Raw genomic sequence first — 22,742 nt, 5'->3', positions numbered from 1 at the left:
GTGTTACATACTCCTGACCACTGCACTCTGTGCATTTTGATGCATGTTACATACTCCTGACCACTGTTCCCTGTGCATGATTATATATGTTACATACTCCTGACCACTTTTCTCTGTGCATTATGATGTGTGTTACATACTCCTGGCCACTGTTCTTTTTGCAGTTTGATGTGTGTTACATACTCCTGATCACTGCACTATTTTGTATGTTACATACTCCTGACCATTGTTCTCTGTGCATTAATCTGTATGTTACATACTCTTGACCTCTGCACTCTGCATTATGATGTATGTTACATACTCCTGACCTCTGCACTCTGTGCATTATGATGTGTGTTACATACTCCTGACCTCTGCACTCTGTGCATTATGATGTGTGTTACATATTATGATGTGTGTTACATACTCCTGACCACTGCACTCTGTGCATTATGATGTATGTTACAAACTCCTGACCATTGAACTGTGTGCATTATGATGTGTATTACATACTCCTGACCTCTGCATTCTGTGCAATTATGATGTATGTTACATATTCCTGATCACTGCACTCTGTGCAATTATGATGTATGTTACATATTCCTGATCACTGCACTCTGTGCAATTATGATGTATGTTACATATTACATATTCCTGATCACTGCACTCTGTGCAATTATGATGTATGTTACATATTCCTGATCACTGCACTCTGTGCAATTATGATGTATGTTACATACTCCCGACCTCTGCACTCTGTGCAATTATGATGTATGCTACATACTCCTGACCACTGTTCTCTGTGCAAAGGCATAGATGTAAAAGGACGAAAACTTTGCTCAGTGTTCAGCAAATACAAGCTTTAACTGCCAGCCACACCAGTGTCTGGCCTATTGGCTTCCTTGCCCACATGTTGGGCTTGTTATTTCCAGGTGACAATTGTAATCATTTGTTCAGAATTATGGACCTCGTTTATTAAAACCCCCCAAGACTGATGAAGATGTATTTTTATCAGTGAAGCTGGGTGATCCAGCAAACCTGAAACAGATCCGATCCAGAATTGAAAACATTTGCAAAAAAAAATACCAAATGACTTTTAAGAAATCCATTCCAGGTTTGCTGGATCACCCAGGTAAGTTAATTTAGGCTCTCTCTTGGAGAGCTTTAATAAATCAGGCCCTATGAATCAGAGATGATGAATGTAAGATTCAGCTCTAAGAAAGGGAAATATAGCAGTGTATCTATCACTGTGCTCCGGATTTAGGCAGAAGAGTATAAAAGGGGGGTTCCATATAAAGCATGCCCCCAAATATAAACTCAGCCTTAGCTGTATACAAATAAACATTTCCAATTAAAACTTGCAAGGAAAAAGTAAATCAAGTAATAAAAAAAAAAACATGCATAGGTAAAACAAAAAGTATAATCATTCATTAGAACATGAGAAATGCGGAGGGAAATTCTTTTAGCTATTCAGTCGCAGACATTTTTTATCTCCAGGTTTGATCCATCAGTATATGATACAAGATCAGAGGTAACGCATTCTACTCCATGTTATCTACCAGAGAAGAAATGTCATGCAGGACACAGTAGATAATACTTATCTGTGCGGTTCTCTATAGTCGCTCTAGGCTATTTTTAATGGAGACAATAGAGAGACTCTTTTTAGAAATGTCCTGCTGTTCCCTATCCCAGCATTGCTCAGGATTCTCAGGTTGTCCTAAAGGAATCAGCAGTGAAAATACAGGTCAGATATACATAGGACATTCATACATGAAGGCTGTGACATTCACTGCACTGTGTGTGCAAGCATACAATAAATCATTTCCATTTTTTTTGTAATTAAAATGCAGCTGCACTTTTTCTGTGCACACATTTTTACTTTCACATGTAAAAGGCTAGTTTTTATTTTAATATAATAATAAATGTAATATATTAATATTATATAATAATATTTTAATGAACTGTAGACTTTACCTAAAGACTTTTCTTCGGTAAACCCTTTTGTCATATGTCCATTAATGTTCTCCTGACTAAATCTAGTTTTCCCATAACTGATGGAGAAAGTATGCTTCGTACACAATTGCAAAAGTTGCCAAAAATTATTTTTATTAACTTTGTAAAGCGCCAACATAATATGCAGAGCTGAGCAATAAACAGGCTTTGCAAATGACAAAAGACAACTACAAACAATGACACAATGTGAAAATGACTCTGCTGAAAAAAGCTGACAGAGGTGAGGTGGAGGAGAGTGGTATACGTAGCAGGGGGGTATGAAATGATAGTTCACTAGTAATAGGTTATGGGGCAGATGAAGACAAGTAAAGAAGGTGGGTTTTAAAGTCTTCTATAAAGCTTCAGAAAGTAGGAACAAGCTGAATAGGACAAAGAAGACCATTCCAGAGAGTGGAGGGAGATGAAGAGAAGTCTTGGAGCTATGAATGAGTGAGGAAGAGGTTATGAGTGAGGAAGTCATTAGTAGGTCAATGGAGGAGCGACAAGAGCAGCTAAGGGGGTTATTTGTGTATCAGGACAGAAAGGTAAGTGGGAGGAGGGATTAATAGGCTTGAATTTGATTCTAAGGTGAAATGGAAGCCAATGAAGAGAACTGCAAAGAGATGCAGCAGAAGAGGAGCGGGGGGGGAAGGATGGACGAGTCTGGCTGCAGCATTCATAATAGATTGTAGAGGAGAGTTAGTGGAATACCAGAGAGGGGGAGGTTACAGTAGTCCAGAAGAATATGAGTGTACATGATCACCAGTGATGGTTTAGGAATGATTTGGCTCTCTGTGGGAAGCCGGTTCTGTTCTATGGAGTGGTGGATGGATGGCATGGCATTAATAAACAATAATATAACAAAACCAGTCATCTTTGGAGAATACAAAGTAGCAGATCACTAATGACCTCTTGAAGGACATCAGTGCACACTCTACATTTTTGCCCATGAAAATCATGAACAATTGTTTTGGGCAACCAAAATTTGCAGCATGTACAAACCCTTACTAAAATGTTAGAATAAAATAAGTCTTAAACTTTAAAAAAGGAGCAACATACAGGTAAGGATAAGGTGTCTAGAGATGCCGGCCCATATCAGCACAGCTTTTAGTGCTGCCATTCTGCCTGAATGTCCCTGGTAGTGTTGGAGCTTGCCCAATCCTCCTTGCCATGATACCGGCTGATCACCTTACTGTGCTACCTATCTGACCAATTGTATTAGGCTGGAAAAGGGTAAATGGGCTTCTACATAGACAAAAAGTGCCAAAGATTCCCTAATCAGAATGGGGCAACATACAGGCAGCCTGATTGGGTTTATAACTACTGCAAGTTTAATTGGGCGCTCATTTTTGTGGTTTGGTGGGGAGTATAAAAAATAACACTAGAATTGGAGTTTTCTGTTAAGATTTGGATATCTTTGTGTTTGTACCTGGTACACCTGCTGATGTAGAACCAGCTTCCAGGCAAAATGGTTACAGCTTTTGCTTCCATGGAATGTAGAACGCCTATTTTAGTGCTGTGGCTTTATACATATTTACTCTGTTCATTAGGCTGGGTACAAGAACAGATGTACAGGGAGGACACCTGTCCCTGCAAGCACACTCTACTAATCATCCTTCTACCTCCATAATAAATTCTGCTTAAGCAGGCTTTCTAGGACCTTGAATTTTCAGATACAGCACTATGGAGTTTTCTGCTCCACATTGTGCAGCACACAATACTTCCCAGATAAGAGGCACATGGCCTAATATAACCTTCTTAATTTTATAAATATGTTAAAGGAGAATTCTTGCACAAATTTCCTATTTTCACATAACATGGTCAGATCAATTGATGTATTGTTGGATTGTTGGGATTCTGTGGATACATCGGATGTGTACCTATGGGGTACACAAGTCAAATTTTGTGTATCAACGATTGTTTTTATTAATTTTTTCCAAAAATCAATGATTATGATTAGAATTTCAGTCACTTTCTATGCAAGAAAGAAGAGTGAAATAGAAACTTTTGACACATATGTGCTGTGTTTTCAAACATGATTTGAAAATTGATTGGCTCAATTGGCCTAAACAAAAAACATAAGAGAAGATTTCTCATGTGTGCTAAGCATAAAGAAGCATGCGAGAAGGCAGGTAAAGAAGGATTTCCTGCAGGGGAGATATATTATGTATCCTTTACAATAACAAGCATCCCTACTAGCATTTGTTATATATTCTGTTTTTTTGTTTTATAATTCCTTGGACCAGATGGGCTAAAGCAGCAGGAGACCACAATAGCTGCAACTCCTTTCAGCTAGGAACAGACACCTGAGGCTACAATCCACACAGGCACACCAATAAATTAGACAAGAGAAGATTGGAAAAACATTGCCTGGTCTGAGAAATCCTAATTCTGCTTGTTGGAGTGCACAACATGAATTGTAAAAAAATCAGCACTTATGCATATTCTATTTCAAATGATGGGTTCAATATGACTGTTGGTGAGCCTTAATGGGGGTTGCCTTCGAAATGTCAAGGCGGAGAAATCTAGCAGGATGACTCCAGCTGGGGTTTGGATCCAAAGGAACTGGAAGGAAAGATAACACCTCCTTGAACAGGAAGATCACACCATACCAGGTGCGAGGTATGGGGGTTGTGCATCTACTTCAAAGACTTCTCTAATCATCCTGCCTGGGGTATAAACATCCCTGCTATCTGATGACCCCCAAAGGAGCCAGAGGACTTGCCCCCAATGCAACAGTGACACCTATTGGAGAATATCAGCGGGCATCCTGTGAGCAGTGTATTTCTGGAAGTGGGAGGACACCCAAGTGAGGGGTGGATGCATGGGTGTGGTAGGATGTGGCCAGGGGTCCCAGAGATGTATAGGAAGGGGCAACAGCCACAAATTGCTCCTGTATCCTCTTATAATCATCCTATGCCTCTTCTCCCAAATCTCTTATCCTCTTATATACATCCTATGCCTCTTCTCCCAAACCTCCTATCCTCCTATATACATCCTATGCCTCTTCTCTCAAACCTCTTATCCTCTTATATACATCCTATGCCTCTTCTCCCAAACCTCTTATCCTCTTATATACATCCTATGCCTCTTCCCCCAAACCTCTTATCCTCTTATATACATCCTCTGCCTCTTAGACCTCTCTTTCTCTTACTTACTCTCATATTTGTTGATTACTTGGTAATTCTTTTCTCTGTTATTAAATATCTTATTTAAGAACTGTGTGATTATTAAGCTAATAGAGACTTAGTGAAGATACTGTTTTACAAGGAAAGGGATAAGGGAAACAGGAATTTTTCCTTCAATATTGGCACCCCAGATGGGACCAGAGGAAAGTTTTTCCTTCATTATTGGCACCCCAGAAGATTTTTACCTTCATGCTGCAGCATTCACATGGGACGATCAAAAGTATGGATCCATCCTACCATTTACCATTGGTTCCAGCTGCTGGTGGTGTCATGGTTTAGGGGACATTTTCTTAGCACACTTTGGGTCCCTGGGTACCAATTGTGCATTTAAATGCCACAGCTTGATTTGGCTTGGTGGACCATGTCCTTCCCTTTAAACCCCAATTTCCGATTACTACTTTCAGCAGGATAACTCCATCTCATCACAAACCGGTTTCTTGACCATGACAATGAATTCACCGTACTCAAATGGCAAATATCGAATGTCCACAGTCACCAGATCTTAATCTTTTAGGGCACATTTGGGATGTGGCATATTGGGAGATCATCATGGAAGTACAACCAACAAATCTGCAGCCACTGAATGATACTATAAGGCCAATATGGAGCAAAATCCCCGAGGAATGTTTCCAGCACTTTGTTCAATCTATGCCACAAGTACGTCAATTCTGAAGGCAAAAGGGAGTTCATCCTGGCACTAGTAAGGTGTAACTGAAGCAGATGGTGAAAATATTTATTATATTATATAAAATATTCACATATATATTGTGTGTTCGGCTGTGTTCCAGGAGTTCAGTATTAAGGAATGAGCTAACACTCATGGGTGAATGAAGCAATGTTGCAGACTCTCTGCATGTAAACCTTTGAGTATATGTGTTCTGTTTATCCTGGGATTGGAAGTCACAATATCAATACTATAGATTGCATGCTTTTTAACTGTTTGGATTAGATAAAGAGGAGAATTCTAGCATAATCATCTTCATATTAAATAGAAGTGGTGTGCTACTGCTTGCGTTAATTCACTTACAGGTCCTTATTTCACACTCCAATACATTTACTAGAATTGCTACTTAGGGAATTACACATAAAGTACCAGCTAGCTGGAATCATTTTATCCATATGGTTCCATAGACATTGCTTTATGTTGAGCTTTGAACTGAGATTCACCAATAAAATCTACAATAAGTGTAAATGTGGAACCTCCCCGCAGAGTTGGAATTACATCTGATATCAGCAAGAATTCTATTTTCCATGTAAGATGGATTTGACACATATGTATAGCATGTACAATACGGGTAATTTACAGGCATATCACAGCAATCCATAATGATAAATCTGATTTTAATTGCCGTAGCATATCAGTCCAGGATGGATGCTAATTGGTTGCAATATGTTTTTTCATTAGTGCTTACAGCTATTTATTGCATTTTGTTTTTATTTATTAAAGGAGGGACTACAGTGTGTTTAACCATTTCATCTCTTTTCCCTGTACAAACCAAAGGGATTTTTATATTTCCTCTATAGGTGTCGATCATTTGTTAAAAACATAATTATTATAGCAAAGATCAAAGCATTTCTAGTAACCATTATCTAGTAAGAAAATATTTTTTAAATAGAAATGTTTTTATACACAATGGGCTCTATTTATAAAACATGGAATCTCACATTCCCTCAAACATTCCCTGGTGGGAATCATTTACTGCCATTGAAACAGATGGACCTGGCAAATTTCCACTAGGGAATGTTTGAAAGAATGTCTAATTCCCTCTTTTATAAATGGACCTATTGGACATTTTGGACATAGGACTTGTTGGACATTTGATTTCAAAATAATAGGCAAGAATATAAAGTTGCCCCCCTGTAACAGCTTTCTCTCTTCTTTTGGATGAGATTGGAAGATTAGGTCTCCATGGTTCATCCAAAAGGTGATCGGTAAGGCTAAGGTTCGGGTTCTGTTTAGGCCACTTGAGGTTCTCCAAAAAACTCATCCAAACATCTCTTTATGGACCAGGCTTTGTGTATTTAATTACAATAATTCGGGAAGTGTTTACGTATTTTCTACCCCATAGTTATAAAAGGTAGTCCCCGAGTTACATACTAGATAGGGACTGTAGGTTTGTTCTTGAGTTGAATTTGTATGTAAGTCGGAACAGGTACATTATTTTAATAAATGCAATTAGGACAGATGTTTGTCTCAACATATTATGAGGCAGTGTGGTGTCAGTTACTGTGTAAATCCTCACTGTGAGTTAATCACAAACAAAGCAAAAATAAAAACCTTTATAAGGCCTAGATATTCACTAACGTTTGAGCAAGCTGTGCTCTGATATGCAAAAAGAAACAACTGCAGAGTTTGTCTTGGTCGTTAAAAAGTTACAAGATGTTACAGATCAGCTCAGCTCTTAAGATCCCCCACAACCTCAGCTGTGTTAAAGCAAAAAATTTCTCCTGCAAGTCATGTAAACCGCCCCTCCCCCTATCAAGCCTCCATCCTGCACACACGCGAGCAGGGAGGCCCTGTTCTTATCTAGGAGTCGTCCGTATGTTGGATGTCCTTAACTCGGGGACTACTTGTATCTAGTTACCATGTACTACACAATTCATGGTAAATGCAGAACTCATAATCTGTTTCTTGCTATGAGGTGATTAACCTGTATACTCTGGGTACACTAGGGTAATTAGGATTAAACCACCCATCCCTCACCACCTGGGGGATAACAGACTACTCATGGTTGGGGTTTATTGGCCACAGCAGCCTTTTAGTAAAAAGTTCAATCTAAGTAAAAGTTTTAAAACAAAGTAAGATTGAAGTTGAAGTTTTAGAGGGTCTTGTTTCTGCAGAACTCCTTCCATAAGGTACAATAGGACCCCACACCAGGGGGGTGACTGTAGGTTTAGCAGTTGTTGCAGCCATGGCAGCCTGTAACCTTGTTGATGGATGTTTACAGGTGGTCAATTTGGTGCTGATGAGAAATGTTCAAAAACAATTCATGAGAATATTGTCTTCTCCTCAATCTGGTCATTTTGGTAACTTGGTATTTGAGGGATTGAGTTGTGTCTTCTATCAGTTTATATTGTACAGATTATGGTTCATCTGGAGCAAGAATCTGACCATGAATCTGACCAATGTGTCCAGCACAGACATGCAGCAGATTCCCTGAGAACTGATCGTCTTTCTGAAAAGAAAGGTTATGAAGATATTTTTGAGACATAAGTTGCATACACAAATATAGTCGTTGTAAAGGATCTTTCACGATCCTTTCCAACGACTAAGGACTGCACGATGTATGAGCGAGTGCTGTACATATGATGGAGCAGCACCCTGCTGTGCGCTCTCCCCCTTCACTTGCATTAGGATCGTTTGTCGTCCATCGTCAGTGGATCCGCCAGGACGGTCGTTCAGGTGATGGAAGAAGGGCACTGTCCCATCCAATATTGTCCCTTAGCCAATTATCGGGTGAGAACCATTGGACGTGTGTACAAAGTTATAGAATACAAGATATAAAAAGTTTAAAGATGAATATCACATATTCCTCCCTCTAAATTTCTCCAAGATAAGTGATCACAACACAGTGGGCTAAGTTCAATAAGTGTGTAAGATCTTCTATAAGATCTATATTGGCTTTTTTACACATATGAATGATGATTTAGCTTAATGAGATATATCAATATTGTTTGTGTGATGAGTCCTGAGGAAGCAATGTTTGCGAAACGCCTTGAGAAAGGAAAAACGGGATATTTTTTGTTAACATCTATATTGATATAATCTATGGAAAATTTGCCAACTGATATCTTATGTATTTCTTTTAATTAATAATTTGTTGCGTAAAGAATAATGCCTTAAAAGTCTCAATAAATCTGGAAAGTAAACATTGTAGAAACCTTAGGTATGGATGTGGCTCCTACATTTTTTAGCTACCCCTAAAATTAATTTTATGTTTACAGCACGTGCCTGACTTTGTTCATCAATCTGTCACAGTGGATCCATCAATGATGATCAGGAACAACCACTTTGCAAGTCAATAGAGGAGAGCACAGTAGGGTGCTGCTTCCTCGTTCTCCCCATCCCCGTACCCTCTCCATAGAATAGAATAGAGACTGTTTGTACAGCACTCAATCTAAGGAAGCAATCATGAAAAATCATTAACTTTAAAACCTTATGTGTGTACCGGTATGTAGTCATATATAGCATTCACAAACTTCTCATGGAGCGTGATGGACTATAAACATGCTATGTAACACACAAATAAATGTATCAATATACAAATCCTATTTACAAAGCTGGCTAATTCTGCTATTCTAAAGCTACGTACACACTTCCAATTATTATCGTTGGTAAACGAACGACGAACGATCCTGCACGATATCTGCGAACGATCGTATAGCACCGATCCTGTACATACAGATAATGACACGATCGTTCACAGATATTGTGCACACGATAGATGCGATTGTTTGAACGATACAGGAAGTGACGTGCGCCACAGGAAGTGAGCGAACATTCGTTCACCGCGCATGCTCAGACCATGGACGATCAATGAACGACCGTACACACGATAGATGGTCAACGATCGTAGTCCAATCCGATCCGCCGGTCCGGTCGTTCATTTCCAACGACTATCCTCGTTCGTCGGCGTCGTTGGTTACTTTTTTTACGAACGATTTTTGCCCAATCGATCGTTCGTCGTTCGTTCGTCGCCCATTTCCAACGATAAAAATTGGAAGTGTGTACGCAGCTTTACCGTTGAAATGCACAGACCCAATCCAAGTACATAGACTGTCCCTGCACAGGTGTGGGACGAGAACAAGAGCAAAATGACTGCGCTATAATTCACTGCTGACCTAACAATAGCATTTAGTCATATATATTATTCACTGGCACATAAAGCTGCATTATGCAGCACACATTTATTTGTCTTTATGCACATTAACAAAACAATGAAACTTTTCTGCATAACTTCCTGAGAGAATTAACCCTTCTTACTGGCCGGCCTCTTTCTCCTTCCCAGTCTCCTTCACTTTCACATAAAAGAGATTTAATTATTCATGATCCCCGGGGTGCTGAATGGACAAATCCTCTGCAGACGCTGAGTCTCAGGACAAACACTACACAGGACTATTATATGGAGGGAAGCTCAGGGTACACTCAGGGAGCAGAGAAGGTCTGGGAAGGGAAGGCCGATAGCTGAGCATTGGTCTTATGTCCTGGGGAATCTTCTATAAAGATGGGCTCCAGGCTGCTATAAAAGACATAAAATTCACTTATATAGTATAAATACTTTTTTTTTATTTAGGGAGTGCAAATATCTGCATGTGACGTGATATCAGCCTCTTAATGTCCATGCACAGCATAGCTGAGACTGGAGGAAAAAGGAGTCATTTGTGCTAACAGGGAGTAGACTGATAGGTGATAGGATAGTGAGAAAGATCATCTACTTCTCTGGGCAATGACTGACATGGGGATTAACTCTCTCTTGGCTTGTTGAAGAGAAGACATATTTTATCTCTCTACTTTGACTTTCTGAATTTGGAGTTATATGTGATGTCCTCCTATTGGTGCAAAGCTGTATCTGAATAAACAACTTGGCTCCTATTGTATAATGTCTGGCTCAGCAAGTTGTCTCCTGCTCAATTATGGTTCCAACTTTGCTTATGTTCCCTGAAGAAGTGTATCTTCCTCAAAACGCTTCAGAATTTTTCCAAAATCATTGAAATTTTGATCCTTGGAAATTTTTTTTATTGTCATCAATTTTTGCTATTGTCACACACACTGTATGGGTAACGTATAAGGAAAAACACAAATAAAGACTGGGGAGATTCTGTGTCAAAAAGGATTTTTTTGTGCGAAAAACTTATTAAGCAATTAACAAACTTGTAGTACATACACTGTTAAAACACCATTATAACTTATGGTTTGATAGACCAGTTTAACTAGACATAGGTATACCTATTGCAAGTAAAAATACAAACAAGTCTCGTATTCTGACAGGTTTTACTGATAGGCTTCATCAGGGGATGCATGGAGAGTTTTCTATGTACTATGTAGTATATACACTGTGTAATAGTATTTGGTCTTACCCATTAAAATTCATGGGATGATAGATCAGTTTGACTAGACATAGTTACCCTTTAGCAAGTAAAAGTACAAACAACGTCTCAATATCTGACGCGTTTCGCCAATAGGCTTTATCAGGGGATGCATAGAGACCGTTCCATGTACTATGTAGTACATACATTGTGTAATAGTATTTGGTCCTAACCCACTAAAACTCATAGTATGATAGACCAGTGACGCACGGAGAACAGTCTCCATCCGTCACCTAATGAAGGCTATCGACGAAAAGTGCCATGATATGAAACGTTGTTTGTACTTTTACTTGCTTTAGGAATGACTATGTCTAGTCAAACTGATCTATCATCCCATAAAGGGTAAGACCAAATACTATTACACAATGTATATACTACAAGTTTGTTAATTACTTTTTAAGTTTGCTCACAATACAATACTTTTTGCAACAAAACCCCCCGATCTTTCAAGGAGTGTTTTCAGACCACATCTCTTCTGTTTCCTCTGGCTTCAGTAATTAGTTCCTTCAGTTCACATAGCTGCTGAAATGTTATAAATGACAGACTGATATGTTGTCACTGGCAGCATTTTGTTTACAGAGCTGTGAAATATATATGGCACATTATCAATAATGGATATTATGTATTGCAGGGTACGTGCTTTTACGTAAATGAGCAAAAATGGATGACTGTTCTGCTGACGCATTGCTATTGTCTAATTAGACTTTCCACTGGGGGTAGGGTCTATCTGTATATGAATGTATATGTCAGGGTGACCCATGGGAAGAGAGATTTTGTATAAAAAATATGTGTATATATATATTTAATGTTTTCTGTAATAAGCTGCTTTGTTTTTATTTCCTTATTTTAGTCCTGGTGATTGCATTTACATGCAGACCACTTTCGTAATGCAACATATGATGCTGAATCCCCATGATTGAAAATATTTAAATCTAATGTAAAAAAAGGGGGTTGTTGCATCTAATGCACACTGTAAGGAACTCACAGTGTGCATTCAGAGTCAGCCATTTCAGTTCAGTACAACTGTGTAAGACTCAAATATAGATTTTATTGCAGCATTGTTTAATAAACATCAGCATATAATTACACTTTCTATTTCAAAATGATACGGTATGTTTCTGAGTGCTTGACATCAAATTGTACATATGTTGCAATGAAACATAGCGGTCAAAATTGTTGCATTATTGTATTCTTTATTAGTTGTTTTTTAACCCAATCCCTGAATAATAAAGTAAATATTTAATTCTCGTGAATATCCAGCTTCAATTTGTCCATCGCCATTGATGTTGGTGCGGTTTCCTGCAGAATCACCAATCTAGTGCCAGTCCTCTTGCAGGCAAATTCCACCTAGTGCCCATTTATCCCACTTCCTGGGAACCCAATGTGTTAAGGGCCCGTCCCCAACCGGAACTCATAGGAGAAAGAAGGATGAAATTACATCTGTCACACATCCAGAATGAAGATACATAAATAAAAAGTTATGCATATATTTGTATACTCTTTTAAAGGATATTGTGTGCTCCAGGGAGGGGAGAAGCCACCTGAAGGATGGGGGGTAATGCAAAGTTTTAACAATGTTGAACACCTTTGTATTTAATTACTTTTTTAAGTATGTTTGATCTATGTATATTTTAATATTTTCTTATTATTATACATAAGAATATTGTATTATGTATTGTAGTATATATATATTGTTTTATGGATTATGTATTGTAGTATATATATATATATATATTGTTTTATGGATTATGTATTGTAGTAAAAATATATAATACAATATTATTGAACAAAGTATTCAATGGACAAATCAATATAAAATGAAACCTTGCATCAGATTCTGTTTATATTTTGACAGATGCTGCTAGGAACCACCAGAAAAAAAGGAACACCGGGAAGGATTACCGTCTGCACATTTGACAGCTGGCAGCAGTGAGCTGTATTGTACTGCTGACTGACACCTCTAGTCATTCCCTATGGGGCCATCTCCCCAGAGGGGAGGGATCGGAGTCATGAGGAATCGGTAACCATATCACACCACCTCACCGCCAGTCTCAACATAGCCTTAGGGTGGCTACACTAACTGCACTGTATCTATGGGGCAAGGAATGTAGCCACCTATCGAAAGTGGAGTGTTAGGTGGATTTTAAAAAGTAAATAATGAATTGAGGCCTAACTCCAGCTCATATTTACTACAATAAATGAATAGAAGCTGACCATTGTTTTTACCCCAGCCACTGGTAAATGGTTTGTCTGAACTTCCTAACTGCTGTTTAGGTCAGGTCATTCATATACCTAGCAAAGGGTTGCAAATTCGTTTTATTTATTGCATGTTTGGTCTTCCTGTCTTGTTGAAGCTCCTACAAGCAGTGAAGTTAAATCTCCTAAGTGAGAACATAGCAACAACAAAGCACTTTTTTTTATTACACGTGTCATTCTTGTCCTGGTATCCCTAGTATGGGAAGGGCTTTAATATTTGAGTAACCAGTCAATCAGTTCTGGAGGAATTACAAGGACACAATGGATACATATGGCACAGTCTACTGCATACACCAGAGTTGTCCTAGGTTCTTCTGAACTGACCTAAAAAAACTGCCACTGTGGAATAAACACAGACAGCGTATTTGTTTTAACCACGCAGATACCAGTAATCTTTTTTTTTCTTACCATTACCTTGTCCTATTCAGACTTTGCACCCTTCTGGTTCACTTTCTTCCTATGGTGCATGTTCTTAGAAAAAAAAGCCATACTGAACATGTACAACAATGGATGGTGACATGCTGCTTAACAGTCCGGTCACACTTTGCTGGTTGTATTGTCCTCCCTGTCTAGGGTGTAGTGAGATTTCCCTGCCGGGGCCACAGCATGTCTGAACATTCTATTGAAATTCTAGTGATGAAGGGAAAAGGATTAAGGGAGAGATTCTAGAACAGGCGTGCCAAGCAAATGGGCCACATGCGGCCCTATCACTCCATCCTTGTGGTCCTTAAAAACAACAACTGAATGGGGCCCCAGCTGTTCTTGCATAAAAAGCTCTTTGGCTTTATGTACTTTGGCACCTCATTGCTGAAAGTATTAAAAGATCCTTTTCTTTCGAATAAGATATTGTAAACCCTACTTGACTGACATTCAAAATACTCACTCTTCATCTTGTTTTTGTGCTCTGGTGGCTTTTCTTTTAGGAACCTTTGTATACATATTGTATGCAGCAAGGTGTGTAACTGCACTGCCAGTGTGGATTGATCACATGACCGGTTTGTTAACATGCACATGGGGGAGTGTGCACATGTGTTCCCGAACAAGCCTGTGCATCACCTTTCAAGACTGCAACTCCATCAGCAGACAGTAGTGGGGACATTAGGACTGGGAAGCACCAATGGGAATGTCAAGAAGGCCTTTAACAGACAATGTTTTTTTAGGTTATTACCTTTGTAGTCTCTTAATGTTTAACACAGCCTTTCTCGACCTTTTGAACTAGAAAAAACTTTTAGGTATTTAGAGAACCCAGCTATAGTTACTATATCCGCAGCTCACAGTACATAGTATGGTGGTCAGTTGGAACATTGGACCATTAGTGGTCATTGGTGTCCATTAATCTGACCAGAGAGGCACAAATTGCTCATTGCTCAAGGAACCCCCAGCAACCTCTGGAGAAACCCTGGTTGAGAAATACTGGTCTAAAATGTAAAATCCCCTGCCACAAGACCATTAATTTCAAAAACTATAATTTCATTAAGATCATATGTGCATTTAATATATTCTATCCATGTTATTCACCCTTAAAATCCACTCATTTGTAGACATCCATAACGTGCTAGGACCACCATCTTGGATTCAGTAGTGGCAGTCCCAAGCTGAGTTAGAACAGCCATAACCAACTTGTTCAACTATTACTCTTTTTTTCTTCCCTTTGGGGATACATATAAACTTAGGGTGGTGAAAGTGGAGGGCGAAGAGCTGGGCCATCATGGAAAGTAATAGAACATTCTGAGAGGAGAAGATAGTTGTGACGTGCAAGGAGGGATGGGGCTGTGCTAGCTCCTTCTGGAATAGTCAGATTTTCTAGAAAGTTCATAGGTACATTGAAAACGAATTAAAACATTTTTATAGAAGGAAAAACAATGCAAGTAAGCACTTAAAATACTTTACTGTGGTTTAACTGCAAGTTGGGGAAAAGCTGGCTTTCGTGGCCTCTAGACAATTAATTTCCATCAATGTAGCCCAATGTTTCTTTGGCATCTGATATGCTTACCATAGGCAAAGTGTAGGTCAGCTGCACTTACACTCCTATATACTTAGCACACACATCCTAGCTATTGACATAGAGCACCATGGCTTCATTCTCAATCACGCTTTTCACACCATGTGGGAAAAAAATCAATATGCTCTACAAGTAATTAAAATGAAAATTGATTTCTGGTCTTAGCATGCAAAATCAAAAGGTGACAAAATACTAAAACAAGGGAACATGCAACAACAGCATCATCTGCCCTAGAATAAGCCTGAGTCATCCCTGTAAATCCCCGGTTGTTTGCATATATAGGTCATATCTTAAAGGGTTAGGGATATTTGAAATGACATTTCCATTACCCTTTTTATATTGTTTTATTAGATATTGAACCGTATGCTACAGAAGAAAGGCGGAACACAGAAATGTGGGCAGGAACACCCAAAAAGCTCAGGTTTGCTTTAAGAGTAAACTGGACCAAAAAGTATGGTGGCTGCTGTTGAATTCTCCTGCTGAAAACACCAGATGCCTAATGGTCCTGATGATCAAAGTTTTGAGTGGCTAACCCATAAAAAGCATGGTAATATTACCCACTTCTGCTGGTGCAATATATCATCAAATATATTATTTCATGCTAAGCACGTGTTAGTATTATTGGTGTCATGGTGGGAATCACAAAATTTTATCAGACAATGGTTTTCCCAACACAGAGCCATCCCCATTATGGTGGATAAATGAGGGACGGCTAAAGCGGAAAGGTGGATTGAAGTAGAAGAAGATAGAGAAGATAAAGATGGCGATGGAGGACTGGGGACAGTGCAGGAAGACGGGGTGTCAGAGTGGAACAGAAGGATGGTGGAGGATAAGTGGGACAGTGGAGGAGGTAGAGGAGGATAAAGGATAGTAGAGAAGGACAGAGGCATGGTGGGGGTAGATTGAGCGACAACCAATGAGTATATGGGAACAGGGAAGGAAGCTAGAGAGGTAACATAGAACTAAAAACAAATATCATAGAAAAGACGTGCATTCGTTTTTCAAAGAAATTGACACACAAGTGCTATATGGTTACAAAATACAATACAATGTGTGGATACAATTTTCAATTTTTTGGTAAGGGTCTCTTTTTACCACACGAGTATGGCTATGTTCAGACTGGTGGTGAAGTTGTATTGCGGTTACTGCCTCCTTACTCCCCTAAATCATTACTTTTTGGGGGACAATACATGCAAAGTCCCATCCACGGCACCCTATTAGGAATCAATGGGGGTGGCAGTGAATGGTTCAGTACTACCTGCTGTGGAAGAGAGCTAAAGTAGAAGCAACTGGCCCTACTAGAAGCTTATATAAGTAGAAATGAGGTGTAATGCAGCAGGCTAGAACATTTAGACCTTAAAACAGATATTCATTCCACAACTTTGCTTCTTTACACTGTTCAAGTTCACTTATCAGCTTAATTGCTATTAGAATTTACCTTCTTCAATTTCAGTTTGACTTTAATTTATTTGTGTGTTATCAGTTTTCCCCTCAAAGCCATATGAAAAAAATTATTTTCTACAGTACAATTTTTGGCATTGGTTGGTCCCGATACAGTGTCCATCTTTTCATAGTATACTTCAGACAGTTGTTGGACTATTGGCACCAACAATGGGCAGAATCTAAATACCTCCGCCCAGACTTTAATGGAATTTACCATTAGATTAAGGATAGGGAAAGTGAAAGACAGGCTTTTTAACGGCACTGGGTATAATTATTATATATTATTATACTCAGTTCCATTAAAAAAAACTTTCACTTTCCCTATCCTTACTCACTCTACATACATATCAGGCCAGGCACACCGAACAAACTTGTATAAATACGGAGGACCCTCTTTTAGTCACATAACTTCCTTTTTGTGGAATTTACCATTAATTTGCCAAATTCTGAACATACTTGGCCCAACTTTTGATAAATCCAACCCTGGCATATTTACCAAATACTAGCCTTAAACTAGGAAGACAGATTATCATCAAAGGAAACATACAAGCAGCTGCTTAGCAGTCACTTGATGAAATCTGCAATGACCTCCACTATCTATAGAACAGTATTTTCTCATATCTCTAGAACAGAAGATAGCATGTTGGCTTTTTTATATCAAAGATTTTATTTCACATTATATTCTAAAAGATATCTTCCAGCATATTCCCCTTTATCTACAAGTTCCAAGAGGATTCAGGGAACAGCAGCACTGCACGGCCACCTGGGACTGACTACTCAAAGTGAATTGATCCTGTGAATTTGTCAGAGCTGAGCTTGCAGAATAGACTTGGAGTAACACTATTAGAAATGCTGAAGACTCTGCTTCAAATTCCAGTAAATGTTCCTCTCCCAAACCATTGGCCTCCATATAATAAGTACATAAAGTGAGCTTAGGAAGACTGCCTGGAACTGTGTCAAACAGTGTTTCTAAAATAAGTTGTGTGTTGGTTTTTATTTGTATTATTCATCACTGAGGTTTACACAATACAGTTTACGGATATTATGCATCAAGTCCTAATCATAGCTTTGTTGGCTTATGTATGGAGTCAAGGTATCCACTGATGTGACACTGTCTGGGCCTTAAAAACAATGACTATAGGCTCGTAAATCTGCATGACCCATCTTGACAACAATCTTTGGAGCACAATCTTTGTGGCATAAAGTGTCAAGGTTGGTTGTTAGCCTCTGAAAAGCAACTTCTGAAGAGCGCTGTAAAATGAGAATAACAAAGCCCCAAATTAAATGGTGAAACATAAGTCATTCGCCAACATAACATAAAATAACAAGGTTACTTTTACAGCTGTTCCTCCTGTTCCAAAGTAAAACAAGATAAAGCACCTAGAGTAAAACAAATGGAAAAGTGACTACGAGAGTAAAACTCCTTAGGCAATCTGAGGGAAGAAACTGCTATCAAAATGCTTTCACTTTTTTGGATGACTTTGGCACCCTTATCCAAAGGCGCAATTGCATGCAGTGTGCACTATTTTCTGAGCTTTGTGGTGCATTTTAAAAAATACGTAGTGTGGGCTCATCATCGGTGGCAGTTGCTCATTTCTGGTTTCTGCTGGGTCAAATTTGGAGGCATGGAGCCTCTTGGGGGTCCTATGGCTTGCACAATAGTGGTTACCCTGAAAAGGGCTATGGTGTGGAATCTAAGCAGCAGCCTGGCTGTATCCAGATGGGACTCACCGCAGACACAGGAGGCATGAGAGACACGGGGGTCCCCACAGACACAGGGGAACACCACATCACAAGGGAACAGGCTGGGAAAAAAACTTACTGGTGGTTAACACAGGAGCTGGACTGGGATTAACCCCCCTGACGTTCTAATTCTGTCTGTATTTTCATGCAAAAAGCGTTACATTGTATTGATTGAAAATTTATTTTATTTTGCAGGCCTATAATTCTTAGGCATAACTCACCAAAATATGTCCAATATTTATTACATTTAATAATAAACTTTAAACAAAAAACTAAACACAAAAATCTCCTAAAAAAAGGGTGCATCAAAATAGTGAAACCCATAATATAACTGTACAGTAGCATATAATATATATATTATATAATTATATGTATAAATAATATAAGGAGTTCTTTGTATTTGACTCAATACAGTTATTTTGTATTGAATCCAATAAAAAATCATATCATATTTGACCTGTGGGAAGGACAACACTGATAAAACTTGGAAGAGCAGGCACGCCCAGGATCAGAACTGCCTCTATGGGCAGGGGAGTGGCACCAGGGCTTTAGCGAAGAAGGGGTAAGTGTGACACCCTGAATGTCCATTAGAGTGATTACACTTACATCACTGGATTGATTTGTGCACAGGTCTAAGGGGGCAGTCTTAGGTAGTATAGCCAAATTTAATAAAACGCATGCAAGTGATAAAAAGTTATGAACACTTTAGTTTCAGGACAGATCTCCATCCTTTCATCTGGAAAAGCAAATACGATGGCAATACGACCACTGTATATTTTTATTGAGAATTTAGTTAGTAGAACAGCAGTACCTCAGCAGTAGCAATTATGAGAAACCTATTTAGAACACAAATGTGAATGTAGAACTTAGCAGAATATGGAACGTATGAAAAAAGTACCAGTAGGTGAAAAATAAAAACAAACAAAAGGAGTAGTGAAGGACAGGGAAGGTCGGGGAAGGTGTGGAGAGTTGAATATGGTAGTGAGCAGGCAGTTGTGTGGGTAGTTGTGTCATGTCAAACGGCAGGTACATATTCATCAATGGTTTCCATGTACTTATAGATCAGTCCAAGAGAACGAAGGTTATTGGGCCCTTGCATTTCTAACAAAACAGTTAAATTCTTGTAATTTCCTAATGGATGTAGGGGATATTAGGTCTCGGGGAAGGGGATGCCACAACCTGGTACATGCACATTCAGCATTTGTTTATATGTAGCCAAATGCAGTGCTTTCTACTCATGTATGACCCATTTCATTTCAAAAGCCAAGACACGGATGTAGACGCATTTATGTTTTAACATTCTACAGTGATCAAAGCCTTAAAAGTATATTACAGCCTCCCATACATTACTCTAAAACTCGTCTCAGTATCTTCTCCAAACTGCTACATATTACCGTGGGTTAAGCAGCACGATCCATAACTTGCTCTTTGAATTCTTGCCAGCTTTTTATTCAGGTTCTGGCTCAGCCATTTCTTGGAATATTTATAGCAGCTGATCAGTCACAGAGGAGGAGAGGAGGCATATATACACATGCACATAACATTCCTCTGCAGCACCTTACCCTTTACAGTAATTTGTATCAAACCTCCTTGTTCAGTCAAAGGACACAGGAACTCTTTATATAACCATTTCTTGTGATCTTTACATTGATCATGGTGGTTTGTAAAACATTAACATGGGCCTAAACACGGTTAGGGTTGAGTTAATCAATACATTACACATTATTTTTTATGAGATCTATAATTATTCCAACAAAGGGAAGTCATGGATCCTGATAAACCTATAACATAAAATTTATAAAATGTTTTTCCAACATGTTCCCACCCATTGCATAGAACAAAAAGTCCCGGCGGTCTAAACCAGTTTCATTTCCATCCACAGAAGGATGCAGGAACCCTTAACCTTTAGGATCCACCCACCTACAAAAGGTGTGGACATTGGCAAAGATAAAAAAAAAATACTGTAGGTCATCCTGGGTATAACACCCTACTACTAGCGTGATCCAATTTGCACTGTCCACACCATGGCTGATTTGTCCAGATAGCATAAAATGGATTTAACTGCTACTTCCATTGCCGTCCAGATTATTAAATACATGGAACAGATATCAGCCGAATACATTTTAGATCTTGAACTAGTCCCGTTAGTATATATACTCAGGGTGCTTTAGATAAACTACAAAACTGCGTAAACAACCCAATGGACAGACGGATATCTCCATCCCTTTCACTTCAGTTGGCCCTTGACTTCCACAATGAGGCCCATCAAGTGGGGAACAGATGAAGAACAGGTGGAGAACCACCCTGCCAACCTGGATAAGGGAGTCCAGGGCACGGGTATCTCATTTTCTCATCTCTTGTTTAACACCCTGGAACATTAGCACATCTGGCTTTCTTTTTGATGTTGGATCTAGTCAGTCAAAACAAAGGCAGAGGCATACAGCAATCATCAGGGAGGAACAAGAAATTTTACTATTGCAAGAAAATAAGAAATTTGTGTTCCAGGTTAGCATGGACCTGGATTATTTTGATACCCCATTTGAACCTGAGACTTTTCATGATCTAAAAGGTTGTTTTTCTTGTCTCCAGCACCCTGGCCAGGAGAGCTGGTGGCTTTACCCTGCATGAAATCTCTTTTAAGTCTTGCATAAAAAAAAGTTGTTGTTGAGGTTTAAGCCGTTTTCACAATGGTTTTCACAATGGAGTTACCAACTTCCACTTGAACAAGGACATTGTTCCTCTGTCCCTTGGTTGAGCTCGTTCCCTCCATCATTTGGATGTGGTTTGGGCTGTGTGAATTTATATTCATTATTTGTTTTTTTTTTTCATACTGGATGGGTCCAGAAAAGGCAACTTATCTTCTTCTTCTACCATTCCTAAGTGGCTCAGACAGACTACTGTTTAGGTTTTTGTTTTTAAAGAGTAGATCCCCCTTCCCTCCATCAAGTTCACACAACTCTTTTTCAGTTAGGTGTATAAAAGTGGGGAAATTACAAAGGTGCGCTTCAAGCTCCAGAGAATTTGTTGCAAGTACACATATATACAAAAAACATGTGACTTTAGGTCCACCTACCTCTGAGAAATCCAAAACCTTCTGCGGGGCATAAGGAAAAAGTTATTTTTTTCTTGTCAGTATGAATGTAGTTAAGTTAAATCAAGACATCACAAACTTCATTTTAATCAGTTGGTGTCAGGGGCATTACCAATGAACAACTGGCTTGCAGTGGCCAAGCATTTTTGCCTTAAATCACCTTTTCCTATCTTTGTGTACTAGAATTCACCCAACACAAGAGAGGTTAACCTACTGATCCTACTGATGTGCCTTCACTTACAATAACCAACAGTTCCAAAAGTTCAGACATGTGACAGACAAAGCTATTAACTGTGGCATGATAATGAAACACCTGCAATACAGAATCCTTAATAAAGGCAATTGTAGGAGCTCAGAAAGGTCAGAAACGTAGCAAATGTAATCTGTAGATGAAGGTGAGACATTTATTTCCTGGAGCACATTAGGTGTTTGTTGATATGCTAAAACCATTGATAAATGACTGATCCTGGGCACACTAGAAAGGGTCTGGTCACTCAAAAGCATTGCCAGGCTGTGGAAGCTTACAGATGGATAGAGGCCACCAAACAACGTCTACTTGAGTGAAAATCCAATAAATACCAAAATGAAGCATGGACACAAATACTTGAGTGGATTTTGAAATGGCTGGTTATAATGTAGTTATCCTTGGTCTTTTAAAGCATTCACTAAAAATCTGATGTTAAATAACAGTGAATCTGTCAAGAAAAAAATAGAGGATTGTTATTGCCTTTTTGTTTTAATGAGGGAAGCTCCAGGGTTGCCATCATATCACTACTTTATGGATTACTGGCTAGGACACATTTAGGGCTAGCATTATTGGTCAGATACAGCTTGCTTTCAGGTTCATTCAACTTTCACTTAACATCAGTTTGAGATGTTCCTGGGATCAGAATTATGAGACAATTGCATTTCACTCAATCTGTATCAATCTGTTTTTGTACTTATTGGCTTGAGAAGCATT

This window comes from Pyxicephalus adspersus, chromosome 2 (assembly GCF_032062135.1).
Source record: "Pyxicephalus adspersus chromosome 2, UCB_Pads_2.0, whole genome shotgun sequence".
In the NCBI taxonomy this organism is placed as follows: Eukaryota; Metazoa; Chordata; class Amphibia; order Anura; family Pyxicephalidae; genus Pyxicephalus; species Pyxicephalus adspersus.
The sequence above is the reverse complement of the archived record's forward strand: the minus strand, read 5'-3'. Positions refer to the sequence as shown.